This window comes from Pseudophryne corroboree, chromosome 8, assembly GCF_028390025.1.
Source record: "Pseudophryne corroboree isolate aPseCor3 chromosome 8, aPseCor3.hap2, whole genome shotgun sequence".
NCBI lineage: Eukaryota > Metazoa > Chordata > Amphibia > Anura > Myobatrachidae > Pseudophryne > Pseudophryne corroboree.
Window position 1 is genome coordinate 127857331 of NC_086451.1, and position 22728 is coordinate 127880058.

Below are 22728 nucleotides of genomic sequence, written 5' to 3' on the forward strand. Positions count from 1 at the left end.
ACAGGTGCATTCCACCTACTATATCGTGCTCAATTGTATAGGCTTGAATGGCCTTTTGCTGCTCCTCCAACCTCTGAAGCATATAGAGGGTTGAATTCCACCTCGTTACCACTTCTTGCTTCAGATGATGGCAGGGCAGGTTCAGTAGTTTTTGGTGGTGCTCCAGTCTTCTGTACGTGGTGCCTGTACGCCGAAAGTGTCCCGCAATTCTTCTGGCCACCGACAGCATCTCTTGCACGCCCCTGTCGTTTTTTAAAAAATTCTGCACCACCAAATTCAAGGTATGTGCAAAACATGGGACGTGCTGGAATTTGCCCATATTTAATGCACACACAATATTGCTGGCGTTGTCCGATGCCACAAATCCACAGGAGAGTCCAATTGTGGTAAGCCATTCCGCGATGATCTTCCTCAGTTGCCGTAAGAGGTTTTCAGCTGTGTGCGTATTCTGGAAAGCGGTGATACAAAGCGTAGCCTGCCTAGGAAAGAGTTGGCGTTTGCGAGATGCTGCTACTGGTGCCGCCGCTGCTGTTCTTGCGGCGGGAGTCCATACATCTACCCAGTGGGCTGTCACAGTCATATAGTCCTGACCCTGCCCTGCTCCACTTGTCCACAAGTCCGTGGTTAAGTGGACATTGGGTACAACTGCATTTTTTAGGACACTGGTGAGTCTTTTTCTGACGTCCGTGTACATTCTCGGTATCGCCTGCCTAGAGAAGTGGAACCTAGATGGTATTTGGTAACGGGGGCACACTGCCTCAATAAATTGTCTAGTTCCCTGTGAACTAACGGCGGATACCGGACGCACGTCTAACACCAACATAGTTGTCAAGGCCTCAGTTATCCGCTTTGCAGCAGGATGACTGCTGTGATATTTCATCTTCCTCGCAAAGGACTGTTGGACAGTCAATTGCTTACAGAAAGTAGTACAAGTGGGCTTACGACTTCCCCTCTGGGATGACCATCGACTCCCAGCAGCAACAACAGCAGCGCCAGCAGCAGTAGGCGTTACACGCAAGGATGCATCGGAGGAATCCCAGGCAGGAGAGGACTCGTCAGAATTGCCAGTGACATGGCCTGCAGGACTATTGGCATTCCTGGGGAAGGAGGAAATTGACACTGAGGGAGTTGGTGGGGTGGTTTGCGTGAGCTTGGTTACAAGAGGAAGGGATTTACTGGTCAGTGGACTGCTTCCGCTGTCGGCCAAAGTTTTTGAACTTGTCACTGACTTATTATGAATGCGCTGCAGGTGACGTATAAGGGAGGATGTTCCGAGGTGGTTAACGTCCTTACCCCTACTTATTACAGCTTGACAAAGGGAACACACGGCTTGACAAATGTTGTCCGCATTTCTGGTGAAATACTTCCACACCGAAGAGCTGATTTTTTTGGTATTTTCACCAGGCATGTCAACGGCCATATTCCTCCCACGGACAACAGGTGTCTCCCCGGGTGCCTGACTTAAACAAACCACCTCACCATCAGAATCCTCCTGGTCAATTTCCTCCCCAGCGCCAGCAACACCCATATCCTCCTCATCCTGGTGTACTTCAACACTGACATCTTCAATCTGACTATCAGGAACTGGACTGCGGGTGCTCCTTCCAGCACTTGCAGGGGGCGTGCAAATGGTGGAAGGCGCATGCTCTTCACGTCCAGTGTTGGGAAGGTCAGGCATCGCAACCGACACAATTGGACTCTCCTTGTGGATTTGGGTTTTCGAAGAACGCACAGTTCTTTGCGGTGCTACTGCTTTTGCCAGCTTGAGTCTTTTCATTTTTCTAGCGAGAGGCTGAGTGCCTCCATCCTCATGTGAAGCTGAACCACTAGCCATGAACATAGGCCAGGGCCTCAGCCGTTCCTTGCCACTCCGTGTGGTAAATGGCATATTGGCAAGTTTACGCTTCTCCTCCGACAATTTTATTTTAGGTTTTGGAGTCCTTATTTTACTGATATTTGGTGTTTTGGATTTGACATGCTCTGTACTATGCCATTGGGCATCGGCCTTGGCAGACGACGTTGCTGGCATTTCATCGTCTCGGCCATGACTAGTGGCAGCAGCTTCAGCACGAGGTGGAAGTGGATCTTGATCTTTCCCTAATTTTGGAACCTCAACATTTTTGTTCTCCATATTTTAATAGGCACAACTAAAAGGCACCTCAGGTAAACAATGGAGATGGATGGATACTAGTATACAATTATGGATGGACTGCCGAGTGCCGACACAGAGGTAGCTACAGCCGTGGACTACCGTACTGTACTGTGTCTGCTGCTAATATAGACTGGATGATAATGAGATGAAGTATGTATAAAGAAGAAAGAAAAAAAAAACCACGGGTAGGTGGTATACAATTATGGATGGACTGCCGAGTGCCGACACAGAGGTAGCTACAGCCGTGGACTACCGTACTGTGTCTGCTGCTAATATAGACTGGTTGATAAAGAGATGTAGTATGTATGTATAAAGAAGAAAGAAAAAAAAACCACGGGTAGGTGGTATACAATTATGGACGGACTGCCGAGTGCCGACACAGAGGTAGCTACAGCCGTGGACTACCGTACTGTGTCTGCTGCTAATATAGACTGGTTGATAAAGAGATGTAGTATGTATGTATAAAGAAGAAAGAAAAAAAAAACACGGGTAGGTGGTATACAATTATGGATGGACTGCCGAGTGCCGACACAGAGGTAGCTACAGCCGTGGACTACCGTACTGTACTGTGTCTGCTGCTAATATAGACTGGATGATAATGAGATGTAGTATGTATAAAGAAGAAAGAAAAAAAAACATGGGTAGGTGGTATACAATTATGGATGGACTGCCGAGTGCCGACACAGAGGTAGCTACAGCCGTGGACTACCGTACTGTGTCTGCTGCTAATATAGACTGGTTGATAAAGAGATGTAGTATGTATGTATAAAGAAGAAAGAAAAAAAAACCACGGGTAGGTGGTATACAATTATGGACGGACTGCTGAGTGCCGACACAGAGGTAGCTACAGCCGTGGACTACCGTACTGTGTCTGCTGCTAATATAGACTGGTTGATAAAGAGATGTAGTATGTATGTATAAAGAAGAAAGAAAAAAAAACCACGGGTAGGTGGTATACAATTATGGACGGACTGCCGAGTGCCGACACAGAGGTAGCTACAGCCGTGGACTACCGTACTGTGTCTGCTGCTAATATAGACTGGTTGATAAAGAGATGTAGTATGTATGTATAAAGAAGAAAGAAAAAAAAAACACGGGTAGGTGGTATACAATTATGGATGGACTGCCGAGTGCTGACACAGAGGTAGCTACAGCCGTGGACTACCGTACTGTGTCTGCTGCTAATATAGACTGGTTGATAAAGAGATGTAGTATGTATGTATAAAGAAGAAAGAAAAAAAAAACACGGGTAGGTGGTATACAATTATGGATGGACTGCCGAGTGCCAACACAGAGGTAGCTACAGCCGTGGACTACCGTACTGTACTGTGTCTGCTGCTAATATAGACTGGATGATAATGAGATGTAGTATGTATAAAGAAGAAAGAAAAAAAAACCACGGGTAGGTGGTATACAATTATGGATGGACTGCCGAGTGCCGACACAGAGGTAGCTACAGCCGTGGACTACCGTACTGTGTCTGCTGCTAATATAGACTGGTTGATAAAGAGATGTAGTATGTATGTATAAAGAAGAAAGAAAAAAAAACCACGGGTAGGTGGTATACAATTATGGACGGACTGCTGAGTGCCGACACAGAGGTAGCTACAGCCGTGGACTACCGTACTGTGTCTGCTGCTAATATAGACTGGTTGATAAAGAGATGTAGTATGTATGTATAAAGAAGAAAGAAAAAAAAACCACGGGTAGGTGGTATACAATTATGGACGGACTGCCGAGTGCCGACACAGAGGTAGCTACAGCCGTGGACTACCGTACTGTGTCTGCTGCTAATATAGACTGGTTGATAAAGAGATGTAGTATGTATGTATAAAGAAGAAAGAAAAAAAAACACGGGTAGGTGGTATACAATTATGGATGGACTGCCGAGTGCTGACACAGAGGTAGCTACAGCCGTGGACTACCGTACTGTGTCTGCTGCTAATATAGACTGGTTGATAAAGAGATGTAGTATGTATGTATAAAGAAGAAAGAAAAAAAAAACACGGGTAGGTGGTATACAATTATGGATGGACTGCCGAGTGCCGACACAGAGGTAGCTACAGCCGTGGACTACCGTACTGTACTGTGTCTGCTGCTAATATAGACTGGATGATAATGAGATGTAGTATGTATAAAGAAGAAAGAAAAAAAAACCACGGGTAGGTGGTATACAATTATGGATGGACTGCCGAGTGCCGACACAGAGGTAGCTACAGCCGTGGACTACCGTACTGTGTCTGCTGCTAATATAGACTGGTTGATAATGAGATGTAGTATGTATAAAGAAGAAAGAAAAAAAAACCACAGGTAGGTGGTATACAATTATGGACGGCCAGCCACGTCCTCTCACTATCAATCTCAATGCACGTGTAAAATGGCGGCGACGCGCGGCTCCTTATATAGAATCCGAGTCTCGCGATAGAATCCGAGCCTCGCGAGAATCCGACAGCGTCATGATGACGTTCGGGCGCGCTCGGGTTAACCGAGCAAGGCGGGAAGATCCGAGTCGCTCGGATCCGTGTAAAAAAAGCTGAAGTTCGGGAGGGTTCGGATTCCGAGGAACCGAACCCGCTCATCACTAAGGGAGACTATGGACGTCCTTCACATTCTGGCCGAATCCATGGGCCGGCTCGTGGAGAACACAACATGTCTGGCACACAGCAATACCAAAATGTCGGAGAGCTATCGACAATCCTCATCCAGCCAACAGCTCATCGCAACCACACTGCAGATGATCTATGACAAGCTCCCAGAACCAGCTCATCAACACGCTGGTGATCCACCATTTCCGCCGTCACAAGCCACAAGGACGCCTCGTACCCTTCCTCAACTACCATCCCAGTACAGACAGTCACAGATGTACCAGGGATATACAGGGATGTACCCCACCCACCAGATGCCTCCACCACCGGCCGCCACATCTACAGCCGCATGGGCACAGAGGCCCAGTCAACGTACTACCCAGCCTCCCAGGACATCGACACCCCACACTCAGGAGGAACACCAGGATCCGGACAGACTTCCACCATAAGCCCGGTCGTATTGTTTTATTTACTTCATATGTTTTTCATGTATCCCTTTCTTCCCCTCCCATTAGTTTTTTTTTTTTCTTACTATTGCTTTTTCTTTGTTGGGCTTCCCCACCCGTGACCGGGTACTACCAAGGAGCTTTGTGTAGGCATACATGCGCGGGCATGTATGCGGGCGCGTGTGGTAACAGATGAAAGCTCCTTGTGGCTACATGTATGATGGGCCAAAGAGCAATTCTGATACCACTCTTTTACCCAAAAAAACCTTTTTGTAATGGTGTACAATAGGCTTTCACTGTTGTGTGAATTTACTATTCACTAGTGTGTGTTTTTGGCTTATTCATAGGATTGGGTGAAAAATTGAAGTGGACGGCATAAGTTCGTGTTGTGCGTACCAAGGTGAGTAGAGCAATGTTTCAATGTATATATTCTAGAAACTTTGGACCGCCTACCTTTGTGAAACCACACAGCCCAGCAATGGGTCATGCTGGGCTGTGTGGTTCCACAAATGTTAGCGTGTCAAAGTGCTGACCACTGACGCCACTATTCCACTTTGGACCGCCTGCCTTTGTGGAACCACACAGCCCAGCAATGGGTCATGCTGGGCTGTGTGGTTCCACAAATGTTAGCGTGTCAAAGTGCTGACCACTGACGCCACTATTCCACTTTGGACCGCCGGCCTTTGTGGAACCACACAGCCCAGCAATGGGTCATGCTGGGCTGTGTGGTTCCACAAATGTTAGCGTGTCAAAGTGCTGACCACTGACGCCACTATTCCACTTTGGACCGCCTGCCTTTGTGGAACCACACAGCCCAGCAATGGGTCATACTGGGCTGTGTGGTTCCACAAATGTTAGCGTGTCAAAGTGCTGACCACTCACGCCACTATTCCACTTTGGACCGCCGCCTTTGTGGAACCACACAGCCCAGCAATGGGTCATACTGGGCTGTGTGGTTCCACAAATGTTAGCGTGTCAAAGTGCTGACCACTGACGCCACTATTCCACTTTGGACCGCCTGCCTTTGTGGAACCACACAGCCCAGCAATGGGTCATGCTGGGCTGTGTGGTTCCACAAATGTTAGCGTGTCAAAGTGCTGACCACTGACGCCACTATTCCACTTTGGACCGCCTGCCTTTGTGGAACCACACAGCCCAGCAATGGGTCATGATGGGCTATGTGGTTCCACAAATGTTCTTGGGAAAGAAATTAACATGACTTTAGTGTCTTTACTTAATATACTTTTTTTCTTTTCCCCACAGATATCTATCTACACAAGAAAAGAATATAAAGAATAACAAACTACTTTTTTGTTATATTACCTTTCAATTTTTATTTCAATAATCAAATACAATTTTTCTTCAATACATTTTTAAAAAGAGAAGTTTTCTGTGGTTTTTTATTACAAAATATTTGCTATAAAGTTGAATTGTATAGAAGTTGGTCGCCCTTGGAACATCAGGGGAACTGTGTGTCTCTTCACATCCACGCCACTTGGGAAGGAAACACCGCAAGACCTGTGGAAGAGAACAGTATGAGGTTCCAGCTAATGGTAAAGTGTCACCCTGGTACTGAAAAGAAGAGGTACACAATCAACACGACACAAGCAGGTTACAGTGGGCCCAAATGCAATCCCCCGGCACTTGCGTCACTACACATCCAAATATTCCCTGACCAGCATTGGTGTATCGGAATGATTGGATGTGCAGTTTTGCAAATGCCGGAGGGCTGCACTTTGGACATGCCGGGGTGACTTGGGACAAGAGGGAGTTTAGGGAAATACATCTCACCTGAGGGGGGGGGTTGTCTGCTACATGACGGAGGGTCAGGTCCACATCACAAGTTGGTTGCCCATGGAACATCAGGGGAACTGTGTTGTCTCTTCACATCCACGCCACTTGGGAAGGAAACACCGCAAGACCTGTGGAAGAGAACAGTATGAGGTTCCAGCTATTGGTAAAGTGTCACCCTGGTACTGAAAAGAAGAGGTACACAATCAACGCGACACAAGCAGGTTACAGTGGGCCCAAATGCAATCCCCCGGCACTTGCGTCACTACACATCCAAACATTCCCTGACCAGCATTGGTGTATCAGGGAATGATTGGATTTGCAGTTTTGCAAATGCCAGAGGGCTGCACTTTGGACATGCCGGGGTGACTTGGGACAAGAGGGAGTTTAGGGAAATACATCTCACCTGAGGGGGGGGGTTGTCTGCTACATGACGGAGGGTCAGGTCCACATCACAAGTTGGTTGCCCATGGAACATCAGGGGAACTGTGTTGTCTCTTCACATCCACGCCACTTGGGAAGGAAACACCGCAAGACCTGTGGAAGAGAACAGTATGAGGTTCCAGCTATTGGTAAAGTGTCACCCTGGTACTGAAAAGAAGAGGTACACAATCAACACGACACAAGCAGGTTACAGTGGGCCCAAATGCAATCCCCCGGCACTTGCGTCACTACACATCCAAACATTCCCTGACCAGCATTGGTGTATCAGGGAATGATTGGATTTGCAGTTTTGCAAATGCCGGAGGGCTGCACTTTGGACATGCCGGGGTGACTTGGGACAAGAGGGAGTTTTGGGCAATACATCTCACCTGAGGGGGGTTGTCTGCTACATGGCGGAGGCTCAGGTCCACATCACAAGTTGGTTGCCCATGGTAGAGTTGGATAAAAGGGTCCAATATTTGCAGAAACTCAACAACAGGAGAAAACGGGGTGACGAGTTGTCAACAGGACTAAACTTTAAAAACAGGCCTGGGAAGGTACATCAACAGGACGGAAAACTCTGAAATACATGAATAAAGATGTTGTTTTTTTTTTGAATATTACAATTATGTTTACACGATAATACAAATGTATACTCACAGGCAACAGTAAAAAAGTTTTGGAACACTGTCCACCAGGAATCATCTTCGTCCATACCCACCAATAGAGCAGAAGAACATTTCCCGCATCCTAAAGCACTGCGACAAAGAGTCATCGGCAAATGGTTTGCGAAACATGTTGTGTAAAATACAACATGCATTTACCATGCCGCAAACCTTCGCCAGGTGACCTCACCGCTAACCGCAAAGTTCCCACCATTGAATATAATGGAGAGGCTTTGTGATGCGCTGTCTGACAGCTCAGAAGTGCAGCCAATCAGCAGAGTGCAAGGACGTTGTGCACGCTGATTGGCTTAAGAGACCTTTCAGTGACAGCAGTCACAAAGGGGTCTCTGCATTCGGGGAAAGGGGTCCATGTGTAAACATGGGTCCCCTTTCAGTCCGCTGGTCCGGGTTTGTCGTGTTATTTTTTTGCCAAGTACGTGGATTTATCTCTGGACACTAGAGATCAGGTGAGTGTTATTTATTTCACAGGTACCCTGGATCGACGGAGACTGTGTCAGTCGGCGGGTCAACATAGGTAAGTATGTGTGTGTTGGCAGTTGTGTAATAAAGTTATACTTTCACGGTGTTGTGTCTCCTGTTTTTACTTGGGTATTTTTTTTCCAGTAGTACTACAGGTACAAGCGGTCCCGTTTTTCTCCCGCATGCTGGTTCTTGTGGTTCTCCAAATACCAGCTTGCGGGGGAGGCTTGCTGGGACTTGTAGTACTACTGGAAAAAACAATATTCTTTCAATTTTCTCAAGGCTATCAGCCCCCCATCCGCAGCCCTTGGATGGGGGGGACAGCCTTGGGCTTCACCCCTGGCCCTTGGATGGCTGGGGGGGGGCCCTTGATTGAAGGGGTCCCCACTCCCCCAGGGTACCCCGGCCAGGGGTGACTAGTTGGATATTTAATGCCACGGCCGCAGGGCGCTGTAGAAAAGTGACCCCCGGCTGTGGCATTATCTGTCCAGCTAGTGGAGCCCGATGCTGGTGTAAAAAAAATGGGGGACCCCTACTCTTTTTGTCCCCGATATTTTTTGCACCAGCACCAGGCGCAGAGCCCGGTGCTGGTTTTAAAAATACGGGGGATCCCCTGTCAATTTTTCCCCAGCATTTTTAGAACCAGGACCAGCTCGAAGAGCCCGAGGCTGGTTATGCTTTGGAGGGGGGATCCCACGCCATTTTTTACAGAATTTTACCATTTATAAAAAAAAAAAAAAAAAATTATTTTAAAAAATATATAAATAATACTTGTGCCTCCAAAAAATACAAACCTAGTACCTAATCCCTCCTAATATAAATAGATATGCTATTATCAAGAAAAAAAACACAAAAAAAAACATGTTTTAACATTTTTTTTATTAGTTTCACCCACCAAAGTGTGGCGGATTGAAAATGTCGAATTTGCTGTCTAAAAGCACTGTTGTCGAATTTCCAAACTTCCATTGAATAGACTTTGGTCGAATTGCAGCATTTGTACCATTGTAAAAAAAGTCGAATTTGACAAAAGTCGAATTTCCAAAAGTCGAATTTTGAATGTCCGTTTTTTGGCGTAAAGTACTGGATTGCATTGTCGAATTTTTTTTTTTAGCGAAAAAGTCACAAAATTCGACAATTTCAGGAATTCAACCGCAATTGCATATACCCCATAGTATTACAGTGCAGCATTTTGGTGACCCAACAGTATATAGTTGTGTACAGTAGGCCATTGCTGTATCTTGCAGCTCTGTGTCACTGCATGTATCCATTCCATATCTGTGCAGCATTTTTGTGAGCAGTATATATAGTATTACAGTGCTGCATTTTGGTGACCAACAGTATACATATATAGTACAGTACAGTAGGCCATTGCTACTGATATATTACTGGCATATAATTCCACACATTAAAAAATGGAGAACAAAAATGTGGAGGGTAAAATAGGGAAAGATCATGATCCACTTCCACCTCGTGCTGAAGCTGCTGCCACTAGTCATGGCCGAGACGATGAAATGCCATCAACGTCGTCTACCAAGGCCGATGCCCAATGTCATAGTAGAGAGCATGTAAAATCCAAAAAACTAAAGTTCAATAAAATGACCCAAAAATCTAAATTAAAAGCGGCTGAGGAGAAGCGTAAACTTGCCAATATGCCATTTACGACACGGAGTGGCAAGGAACAGCTGAGGCCCTGGCCTATGTTCATTGCTAGTGGTTCAGCTTCACATGATGGAAGCACTCATCCTCCCACTAGAAAAATTAAAAGACTTAAGCTGGCAAAAGCACAGCAAAGAACTGTGCGTTCTTCTAAATCACAAATCTCCAAGGAGAGTCCAATTGTGTCGGTTGCAATGCCTGACCTTCCCAACACTGGACGGGAAGAGGTGGAGCCTTCCACCATTTGTACGCCCCCTGCAAGTGCTGGAAGGAGCACCCGCAGTCCAGTTCCTGATAGTCAAATTGAAGTACACCAGGATGAGGATATAGGTGTTGCTGGCACTGAGGAGGAGATTGACAGGGAGGATTCTGATGGTGAGGTGGTTTGTTTAAGTCAGGCACCTGGGGAGACACCTGTTGTCCGTGGGACGAATATGGCCATTGACATGCCTGGTCAAATTACAAAAAAATCAGCTCTTCGGTGTGGAATTATTTTAACAGAAATGCGGACAACAGGTGTCAAGCCGTGTGTTGCCTTCGTCAAGCTGTAATAAGTAGGGGTAAGGACGTTAACCACCTAGGAACATCCTCCCTTATACGTCACCTGGAGCGCATTCATCAGAAGTCATTGACAAGTTCAAAAACTTTGGGTGACAGCGGAAGCAGTCCACTGACAACTAAATCCCTTCCTCTTGTAACCAAGCTCCTGGAAACCACACCACCAACTCCCTCAGTGTCAATTTCCTCATTAGACAGGAAAACCAATAGTCCTGCAGGCCATGTCACTGGCAAGTCTGACGAGTCCTCTCCTGCCTGGGATTCCTCCGATGCATCCTTGAGTGTAACGCCTACTGCTGCTGGCGCTGCTGTTGTTGCTGCTGGGAGTCGATCGTCATCCCAGAGGGGAAGTCGGAAGACCACTTGTACTACTTCCAGTAAGCAATTGACTGTCCAACAATCCTTTGCGAGGAAGATGAATTATCACAGCAGTCATCCTGCTGCAAAGCGGATAACTCAGGTCTTGGCAGCTGCGTTGGTGTTAAATGTGTCTCCGGTATCCACCGTTAATTCACGGGGAATTAGAGAATTGTTTGAGGTACTGTGTCCCCGGTACCAAATACCATCTAGGTTCCATTTCTCTAGGCAGGCGATACCGAGAATGTACACAGACATCAGAAAAAGAGTCTCCAGTGTCCTAAAAAATGCAGTTGTACCCAATGTCCACTTAACCATAGACATGTGGACAAGTGGAGCAGGGCAGACTCAGGACTATATGACTGTGACAGCCCACTGGGTAGATGTATTGCCTCCCGCAGCAAGAACAGCAGCGGCTGCACTAGTAGCATCATCTCGCAAACGCCAAATCGTTCCTAGGCAGGCTACGCTTTGTATCACCGCTTTTCATAAGAGGCACACAGCTGACAACCTCTTACGGAAACTGAGGAACATCATCGCAGAATGGCTTACCCCAATCGGACTCTCCTGGGGATTTGTGACATCGGACAACGCCACCAATATTGTGCGTGCATTACATGTGGGCAAATTCCAGCACGTCCCATGTTTTGCACATACATTAAATTTGGTGGTGCAGAATTTTTTTTTAAAAACGACAGGGGCGTGCAAGAGATGCTGTCGGTGACCCGAAGAATTGCGGGCCACTTTCGGCATTCAGCCACCGTGTGCCGAAGACTGGAGCACCAGCAAACACTCCTGAACCTGCCCCGCCATCAGCTGAAGCAAGAGGTGGTAACGAGGTGGAATTCAACCCTCTATATGCTTCAGAGGATGGAGGAGCAGCAAAAGGCCATTCAAGCCTATACATCTACCTACGATATAGGCAAAGGAGGGGGAATGCACCTGACTCAAGCGCAGTGGAGAATGATTTCAACGTTGTGCAAGGTTCTGCAACCCTTTGCACTTGCCACACGTGAAGTCAGTTCAGACACTGCCAGTCAGGTCATTCCCCTCATCAGGCTTTTGCAGAAGAAGCTGGAGAGATTGAAGGAGGAGCTAAAATGGAGCAATTCTGCTAGGCATGTGGGACTTGTGGATGGGGCCCTTAATTCGCTTAACCAGGTTTCATGGGTGTTCAATCTGTTGAAATCAGCACTACATTTTGGCCACCGTGCTCGATCCTAGGTTTAAAGCCTACGTTGTATCTCTCTTTCCGACAGACACAAGTCTGCAGAGGTGCAAAGACCTGCTGGTGATACACTTGTCAAGTTAAGCGGAACGTGACCCGTCAACAGCTCCTCCTTCACATTCTCCCGCAACTGGGGCTGCGAGGAAAAGGCTAAGAATTCCGAGCCCACCCGCTGGCGGTGATGCAGGGCAGTCTGGAGCGAGTGCTGACATCTGGTCCGGACTGAAGGACCTGCCAACGATTACTGACATGTCATCTACTGTCACTGCATATGATTCTGTCACCATTGAAAGAATGGTGGTGGATTATATGAGTTACCGCATCCAAGTAGGCACGTCAGACAGTCCGTACGTATACTGGCAGGAAAAAGAGGCAATTTGGAGGCCCTTGCACAAACTGGCTTTATTTTACCTAAGTTGCCCCCCCTCCAGTGTGTACTCCGAAAGAGTGTTTAGTGCAGCTGGTCACCTTGTCAGCAATCGGCGTACGAGGTTACTTCCAGAAAATGTGTAGAAGATGATGTTCATCAAAATGAATTATAATCAATTCCTCCGTGGAGACATTCACCAGCAATTGCCTCCAGAAAGTACACAGGGACCTGAGATGGTAAATTCCAGTGGGGACGAATTAATAAACTGTGAGGAGGGGGATGTACACAGTGAAAGGGGTGAGGAATCAGACGATGAGGAGGAGGTGGACATCTTGCCTCTGTAGTGCGAGTTTGTGCAAGGAGAGATTGATTGCTTCTTTTTTGGTGGGGGCCCAAACCAACCAGTCATTTCAGCCACAGTCGTGTGGCAGACCCTGTCACTGAAATGATGGGTTTGTTAAAGTGTGCATGTCCTGATTATACAACATAAGGGTGGGTGGGAGGGACCAAGGACAATTCCATCTTGCAGCTCTTTTTTCTTTAATTTATCTTTGCATCATGTGATGTTTGGGGCCAATTTTTTTAAGTGCCATCCTGTCTGACACTGCAGTGCCACTACCTAGATGGGCCAGGTGTTTGTGCCGGCCACTTGGGTCGCTTAGCTTAGTCATCCAGCGACCTTGGTGCAAATTTTAGGACTAAAAATAATATTGTGAGGTGTGAGGTGTTCAGAATAGACTGGAAATGAGTGGAAATTATGGTTATTGAGGTTAATAATACTATGGAATCAAAATGACCCCCAAATTCTATGATTTAAGCTGTTTTTGAGGGTTTTTTGAAAAAAAACACCCGAATCCAAAACACACCCGAATCCGACAAATTTTTCAGGGAGGTTTTGCCAAAACGCGTCCGAATCCAAAACACGGCCGCGGAACCGAATCCAAAACCAAAACACAAAACCCGAAAAATGTCTGGTGCACATCTCTACTCTGATGTTCGATTTATTTATTTTTTAGAAGGAGAAGCTTATTTAGGCTGCAGCAGCACCCTCCTCCTCCTTACACTGTCCGTGTCCGAGTGACAGTGAGAAGCTGGCTGCTGGTGCCTGTAGGTGGAGCTGCAGCAGCAGCACGTAGCTCCTCACAGGCAGTACATCGGCTTTGACACAGAGCCAGGTGAGGCAGTGGGTGTTGAGTGCGGCTCTTACAGTGATTATGCAGCAGCCTGGCAAAGGAGGTGTAGTTTATAATAAATTGTGCTGGCCGGGTGCTTTACCAATTACTGCAGCAGTTTGTGAGTAGCATGTGCAGGGGTGGGGGCTGTGCTTCCTGTTAATGGGTATGTGCATTTATACTGTGTATGTATGTATGTATGTATGTATGTATGTATGTATGTATGCATACCTCCCAACGGAAGTCCAGGAGCAGAGCATTCTGTCCCTCCTGGAGAGGGTCATGTTGGGAGGTATGTGTATGTATGTATGTATGTATGTATGTATGTATGTATGCTGTGTGCATGTATAGTCTGTGTGTGTGTGTGTGTGTGTGTGTGTGTGTGTGTGTGCTGTGTGCATGTATACTGTGTATGCATGTATGTATGTATGTATTTATGATGTGTACATGTATACTATGTGTGTGTATGTATGTATGCTGTGTGCATGTATTGTGTGTGTATGTATTGTGTATATGTGTGCATGTATACTATGTGTATGTATAGTGTGTGTGTGTATGTATGTATATGTATGTATACTGTGTACATGTATAGTGTGTGTATGTATGTATACTGTGTGTATGTATGTATACTGTGTGCATGTATAGTGTGTGTGTGTGTGTGTGTGTGTGTGTGTGTGTGTGTGTGTGTGTGTGTGTGTGTTTGTGTATAGATGTATGTATACTGTGTATGTACTGTATATAATGTATGTATGCTGTATGCATGTATACTATGATAGTATGTATATATGTATGTATGTATGTATGTATGTATGTATGCTGTGTGAATGAATAGTGTATGTGTTCATGTACAGTATGCTGTGTTTGTAAGGTAGACTGTACAGTATGTCTATGTACAGATTTGCTGTGTGTATGTATGTATATATATATCTATGTATATCTATATCGTGCAGTGTGCTGGCTACTCAATTACAAAAAAGACTATACTCTGTGTGTGTGTGTGTGTGTGTGTGTGTGTGTGTGTGTGTGTGTCTATACACACACATACGCACACACACATACAGATGCATACATATACGGAACCCCCCCATGAAAATTATATATATATATATATGTATTCTGCCATTCTGCCACCTAAATGACAGAAAGACTGGGCGCTGACTGCTCGATCCAGATGGACTCTAGTCAATTATTTTATTAATTTTACAGACAGCTGCAGCTACACAATAGGGATCACTCAATCCCCTAACTGGTATACAAAAAAAACATAAAATATTATGTAGCGCTGCTGATCGAAGATACAAGATTGATCATGTAATAAAAACCACATAAATTTATTGTACAATACAATACACTACACTCGGCCAGTGTCATTTATACAAATATACACAATATAAAATAATACCAAGAATATATTCCTACATTAAATTCTAAAATTAGATGCAGTTAGCAACAAATTTTATAAACTTTGTATCCAGCAGAGACACCTTATTTTCAGTGGGTGCCATCATGTCTTAGAAATAGTCCCACTTATATAAGAGCTTTACTAAAGCTGTTAAATACAAGAGTCCTGTTTTTCAACATAGCCAAGATGTATTTGAAAGGGTCCCGCTTATATTTAAGCTTTGTTGAAGCTGTTTAATACAGAGAAAGCGTTCCGTTTTTTAGCATGACCAAATGGTCTCAACACATTGCAGAATACCGCAGCTGCGGTCAGTTCGTTCACAAGCAAAGTTTAACCAATAGCGGAACTCAATTTAAAGAGAGCTGTGGAAATTTGTAAACTGAAAATATGCTCCAAACAAGCAGAGCCGGCCTTAACCAATATGATGCCCTAGGCAAGATTTTAGCTGGTGCCCCCTAGCACAGCCGCTAGTTCTGCAGGAGATGCCTGGCATGAGTCAGCTGGTAGCTCTGCTAACGTCGGGTGCCTTTTGTTTATGAAAATGCATCATATTATTTGCATTACTATGTGGCTAGGATGCACAAGCAGCTTCTGCTGATTAAAATGATATGTTGCATGCCTATATTCTGTGTGCGACTGTGGCTGTATCTGCATACGAAATGCTACATTACAGTGATTTCCAGCAATACACTGCAACGTAGCATTTTGTATGCAGATACAGCCGCAGTCACACAAAGAATATAGGCATGCCGCATATCATTTTAATCAGCAGAAGCTGCTGGTGCCCCTAAGCATACCAAATGCCCTAGGCATTTGCCTAGTTTGCCTATGCCTAAGGCCGGCTCTGCAAACAAGCATGGGTGTAATAGGCAGACTCCGGTTTATCCTCACCACATTAGATCGTAATAGCTCGGTGACGGGTCTCCTCCTCCCAATAGGTAGCAGTTTCTCCACGATCACAGCCTCTCCTCAGGGTAGATGCTAGAATCAAGTGGGCTAAGGGACCTTTTCCGTAAGGGGGAGGAGTTACGACATAAGGGGGAGGAGCTAGGCCAGCGGGATAGTTCCTCTACTATCCACGCCACCAACTATTACCTTTAGTAATCAGGTGGCGAGTGAAGCGGAGCGGAGCGAGCCACCGAGCCCGAAGCGCGGCGAGCGAAGCGAGCCCGCGAGGGTACTTTTCGGGTACCCTGTTCGCCCGTAGCTCCTCCACCTGGTGACGTGTCTCCTCCCCTAGATACGTCAGAAGGTCCCTTCTCCCACTCCGAAATAGAATCAACCCTCTCCTCAGTGTGCTAATGCTGCACACACCGGACCTCACACCGGACGTCCAATCTCTTTACACGTTTCTCTGCCTCAATACCATCAGCGGCTTCATCAGAAGAATAGCTCTCATTCATTAGACTCTGTTTAAATAGGGCGGGGACACTCCCATTTTTTTACCCCATCATTAATTGCCATGCATGCGTACCAACATGCGTTCCATCTACGTGTCAGAACACACCTGTATAATCAACATATTCAGACCAGTGGCTCTTAGTTTGTCAGACACATTTAAATAAAATGACAGTCTGAATATTCATATAATACAATATTATTTTCATACCATTTAATACCATTATACAGAATACATCTCCATATATACTAAATAGAGCAATACGATCAGAATACTTAGATATACATCTAGTATACGATTATTTTAAATATATATATATGTCAATAGAGCCAAAACAATAAATATTGGCATATATCAAAGAGATCCTCAAGTGATAAATATATCATAGCAGATAGTATAATCTCATAGCATATGCACCGGAAAGATTATACATAAATTGTTACAAGATATAGTGGAATCAGAAAACCTATAGAATCTAGATATTATTAAGATCCACAGTATCATTTAATCCTTGTGGACTGAGAGTCTGTAAGCGAAATATCCAATATGCCTCTCTCTTGCATAGCAATTTAAAGCGGTCTCCTCCTCTTTTCGTTATCCTAACTTGTTCAATCACTTTCATACTCATATCCTGTAATCCACCTCTATTACATCTAGTCAAGTGCAGAGATAGGCAATGTGTTTTTACTTTGTTAATAACATTCCTCTTATGTTCCATGAAACGAGTGTACACTTTTCTTGTGGTGCAACCTACATACTGCTTGCCACACCCACATTGTAATAGATATGAAACCCCCATGAAAATCCTGCGTTTGCCACTGGCACCTCACACCTTGTTTTTTAACCTACTAACCCCCAAACTTACATGTACCTTATTAATTTAACAATTTTTCGGGAGCAAAAAAAAAAAGATTTCCCGATGTTTCTCCAGTATTTTTTTCGGACTATCCTATTGGTTCACCAAAAAAAATAAAAAATGATCCTGAAAACACACAGGTCAGCGAAACCTGTGTGTATTCGCCTTCCTCAGTGGGGCTGCTTTCGGGGATTTGGTATCACCTGCATGAGGCGGGGCCAGTGGAGGCATCGGCTTATCGGGGCTAATTGGCTACACCCCACTGAGTGTATAAGAAGGGTAATTCAGACTGCATCACTGCAGCGGCAGCAATCACAGTCTGGATTACTATGCGCAGTGCACATCTACGATCAACTCTGAATTACCCCCAAGATGCAGCCAAGCACAGCGACGGGGGGGACTAAGGCAACATCGGTACTGGGCCCCAATCTTCAAATGGGCCCCAAGGACTGGGTGGTTCCCAAACACTCGGGGTCACACCTTGGTTAAATTGGGATGGATCTGGGCAATTGGGTGACCACTCTGTATTTGGTGAGGGAACAAGTTTTTCCTCCGCCGTGGCCCTGCAAATAGAACTTCTGCTGACCAGTGCCTGTCAATTAAATAACTCCTCCCCTGATAGGAGTCAGAGAGTGCTTACCTGAGACAGCACGAATAGGAACAGCAGAGCAAAAGGATGGACCCACCAGGTCATCCTCATGAATATCACTATCAGTGCTGCATCTGTGAGGGTGGCAGTGTGGTGTAGTGCCTGCTGCCGTGCAGGTGTAGACTCACTACTTACCTGAAAACGCACTTTCTCACCTTCAGGTCACGGAACCTTCAACGGACCTGGAACCTTCAGTTAAACCCGGACATGGCGATCCTCATCCAGATGCAGATGACGGACGAGCTAGGAAGAAAAGCGAACCAATTAAGGAGTATCAACTCTTTTCCAAAGGAAAAGAGGATACTCCCAGGGTGGCGGCGACCTTCACCGGTTAGGTGAAAATCATCATCTCCACAAATCCTCAGCCACCCAATTTTCACCAAACAGCGCTCTCATGCTGAGGTGTACTCTGGAGCTCGCATGGCCGTGCAAGGTCCACCAAACCGGCGCTCAGGGGACAAACAGACAGAGGGACAGACGGACACAGATGATGCTCACCGTCGCTAATCTTGTACTGCGGTCTTCCTCTTCACTTACAGGTCCCTGTAAGTTGGCAAACAAACAACAGCCGTGCAGGTCCTAACACTACCCTAGTGTGCATCCGCTACACTAGCTACATGAACAGAGCCCTCAAACTAGCTCAGGTGTGGGTGGTGCAACACAAACTCTATGCACAAACTTTAAAACAAACACTTTGCCCTTCACGGTGACAACAGGCATCACAATATCACAGTACAAGATCAAACGGTGCTGTCCCTTTAAATCCCTACCTACTTTCTGGGGAGTGGGCGCCACACAGCCTACCCACTTCTCGTACAGTAACCTACCAGGGGCTCAGACCTTTGGGCCTGCCTACTTTAGTCACGTTGGAGTGGCATGGGCCTAGCGCCCAGTACCACCCTTATTCACCTGGGGGGTACACTTATTGACTGGGCCTAGCGCCCCCGAACTGCGCACAGTTCAGAGGCCTGACATCACCCACGGGCTTAGCGCCCACCTAACAGAGGCCAGATGGGTGACCTGGGCCTAATGCCCAGGGTCACCTTATTCCCTAATCGGATACACTTTGAACTAGGGCCTAATCCCCTCTAACTGTCCCCACAGGCCTAATGCCTGATCTTGCCCATGGGCCTAGTGCCCGCCTACCTTGCACCACAGGCCTGTGGCCTGACTGTCCCCCACGGGCCTAATGCCCGATCCTTGGTGGTCTAGGGAGGAGAGGAGGGTAACAGGGGGCACCTTAAAAGGGCCTACCTGACCCGGTGGGAGAGGCACCAGGGGGGAGCTTCGTCAGCTTCTTTCCACCCCTGGTGGCCTCTCCAGTCCGCACCTCAGTCTTCTGCTGCTGGCCCGTCCTGGCCAGCGGCGCTGTCGCCACTTCTCAGCATCCAGTCGCCGCTGGACATCTTCTTCCTGAACCGCAGCATTTTCTGGCCTCTTCTGCGGCCTCAGGAACTGTTCACCGCTCTTCGACGTGGCCTCCCATCTTCTCCTCATCCCGGCAGCGTCTGACGTCACTCGATGGGGGCGGATGGGGGCGGGGCCTATGACGTGGCGAGCGCCGATTGGCTCGTCGCGTCAGCTTTCCATTGGCCGGCGCCCCATGAGCCGGGATTGACTCACGGACGGCGCCGGATTAAAAGTCCCGCCACTGGCCCATCCGATTGGCTGCCAAAACGGCGCCAAGTTTGAAGCGTTGTTGCTGCGGCGTTGTCCGTCACCGCTTCAGGTCCGGTGCAGGGAACCAATACGTGGTCCCTGCACTGGACACCTGCCGCTGCACTGATGTGCCCTGTGATACAGGGCACATCTCCACACATCTATCATCCCAGGATCTCTGAGTGGGTGGAGGATCAAGAGAAGGAGGAGGCTGCTGCTCTCTTTCCAAGGGTGTCTGGTTCGCTCCCTATCTGGTATATATTTCTATGCCTTCATTACACTAGCCCCCACACCTCATGATCGCACCCCCCTTCCCTATGCATCATGTACCCAATGTATTGGAAACTAGTAACATGTATTGGTACACCATATGGGCAGGATGATGGAAGTTGGGAGGGAGTCAAGGAAGGGGGTCTCAAAACATCAGTGTACCAGGCCCCAAAATTTCTATTGCCAGCTCTGGGCGTGGCTGAGTCACATGCTGAGAGAGGGGCTGTTTGACATGACTGAAGACACAGTATGAGGATACATCTGTAGCTTGTTCTATAAATGGTATCCTGGTAGAAGACAGAACATGCAGATTCCTTATTGAGTTTTCAATCATTCACAGTCTGAGTAGAAATTAGATAATAAGTGCTGACAGCAGCAAGTGTAACATACCTGTTCAGGTTTGAATAACTTGCCTAGAAAATTTTTGAAAACAAAACTGATATAGCAACCACTGCGGGTACTCTGGAGCCTAGCATTAAGTGGTGGGTAGCAATACTCCTCTTTCTGTTCTGGGGCTCCTAATCTGAGCATGAAATTATAAAAATCTTATACAATCTGAGATAATTGCTTTAGGTAGTGGCACCCTATGCAATGACGTAGCAGATACATTTAATAAGTATGTATAAGTAATAGTCCCTAGTGATAGGGTGTCGCGGGGTGGTTTGACTTTGTACCTGTTTTCCGTGAATATGTTGTCTGTCCCAACCTTTCTTAAGGTCTTCAAACCACTGCTGCTTCTGCACTCTGATGGGGCTAGGCAGAGAGATGAGGACCAGCCAACAAGTCACCACACATGTGGACAATAACTAATATTGTACAATCCTGGTATCAGATAACCTGTGCCACTGTCAAGGCCAGGGGTACTAAGCCTTAAAAAGTGATACATTTCATGATGATAAAGTACCAACCAACCAGCTCCTGTCATTTTTCAAACCTAGCCTGTAACATGAGAATTGGGAGCTGATTGGCTGGTACTTTATCACTGTGAAACTTATCACTTTTTAAGGCTTAATACATCTCCCCATCAATGTCTCTGGAAACCAAGCAGGGTTAATCTCAAGTCCAATACACTCTGACTGGCTGCTGTTCTCTGTATTGTTGGCTGGCTGTCACTCACTACTGGCAGGCTTGCTATCTAACAGACTATCTGGTTAAGAGTGCTGGATGCTAAATGGGTTGAGAAGCTGTCTGTCTCTCACACTCTCTACCTCACAGTCTCCAACTGGGCTCGCCACACTGCTTACCCTGTGATCAAGCCGACAGCTCACTTACTGACAGTCTCTCTGGCTGGGACCCTTGCAGGGTGGCCCCTTTCTCATAACCCTGCACACTCTCTCCTTATGGGGATCGCGAAACAACTTACCTTCAGCACACACCAGCATAGTCTCCTCAGCCAAAGGTGTAAAAGGGGGGTACACACGGAGAGATCCCTGCTTAAAATCTAAGCAATCATCTTGTTCCCTATTGCAGATGTTAGCACGGCTACTGGGACAGAGACAATTAACTATGCAGCAACAGCAGATGCGCTGCAGAGCTCACCTGGAAGAGCAGCGGTCACACTTGGATTCCGCTGTGACCCATACAGGTGCTGCTATACATGCATGTGCCCCTTCAGGGCTAGAGTCCTAAGGCAGGCATCTCCGTTACCTCTTGGAGCCGAGCTACATCCCTGTCCTCAGCCTAGTGTTCTCACTCTGTAGGCTCCTCCTCTTCAGGTCACAGGTCAGTCTGTGCTAGGTCTCTATACTTCCCTACTTTCTGGATGTTGTAACTGCCATTCCCCTGGATCCTAGTGCTCTTTCGTTAGTTACTGATGTCACCAGGCGGGGAAACTGTTAACCCCTACACAGTGTACAAGCCTTCCTGACCTAGACAGCTTTTACAGTATAATGCAGGCAGAAGCTTCTTGAGTGCCAGTTCCTGATATGCCCAACAGAACCCTTAGTGGGATGTCGCATATATTTACATGTCGGTATGGAAGGCACCTATGTTATATACAGTATGAATGTACTTCACAGGAGTGCCAACATCAATTTCATAGAATAGGGGCTTTTGAACAAACAATGTAATGTCGTCAACGATTTCCCTTGAACTCCCCGTCATCTTCCCAGCACTTCTGGACAAACGATATAGTGCACACACTGTGCAATTTAACAAAATATATTGTCAGTGGCCACATCCAGGAATATGCTGTCGTTAACGAGATTGCCAGATCTTGCTGCATGTAGGGAAGGTCTGAGGATATGACATATTACCCACAGGATCGCACAACGGCATCGTTATCGCTTGTTGACACTGCACGCTTAAGGATGTGTTGAATCATACTGAACTATTGATACTTTGCTTTTGAAATCACTAATTCTACTGACAATGTACTGTACAGTATGTTGGTTGGAGTTTTATTTGCATCACCTATGAACCTTTTTTTGCTGTAATTACCATATCCCTGCAATGCCCATTTCTCCAAATAGAACGTTCTTTTTTTTTAACATAGTTTTTTTCTATATATACTAAATATATATGGACATATTCAATTGGAGACAGGATTTTGCCCACAAAAGTTTACGTTATGCCATTACCAATTTTTAAATTATTGTGGGTATTTGCTCT

At 46.3% G+C, this 22728-nt stretch overlaps 1 long non-coding RNA gene across 1 annotated transcript; it reads right to left on the reverse strand.

Annotated features, from left to right (window-relative positions):
- Positions 1-6513: 6513 nt before the first annotated feature.
- Positions 6514-21784, reverse strand: LOC134947554 (uncharacterized). Its single transcript, XR_010182617.1, has 5 exons — positions 21658-21784; positions 7787-7977; positions 7381-7511; positions 6975-7105; positions 6514-6701 (listed from the first exon to the last, which is right to left on the reverse strand). It is a non-coding gene; the product is annotated as an uncharacterized LOC134947554 (long non-coding RNA).
- Positions 21785-22728: the final 944 nt, after the last annotated feature.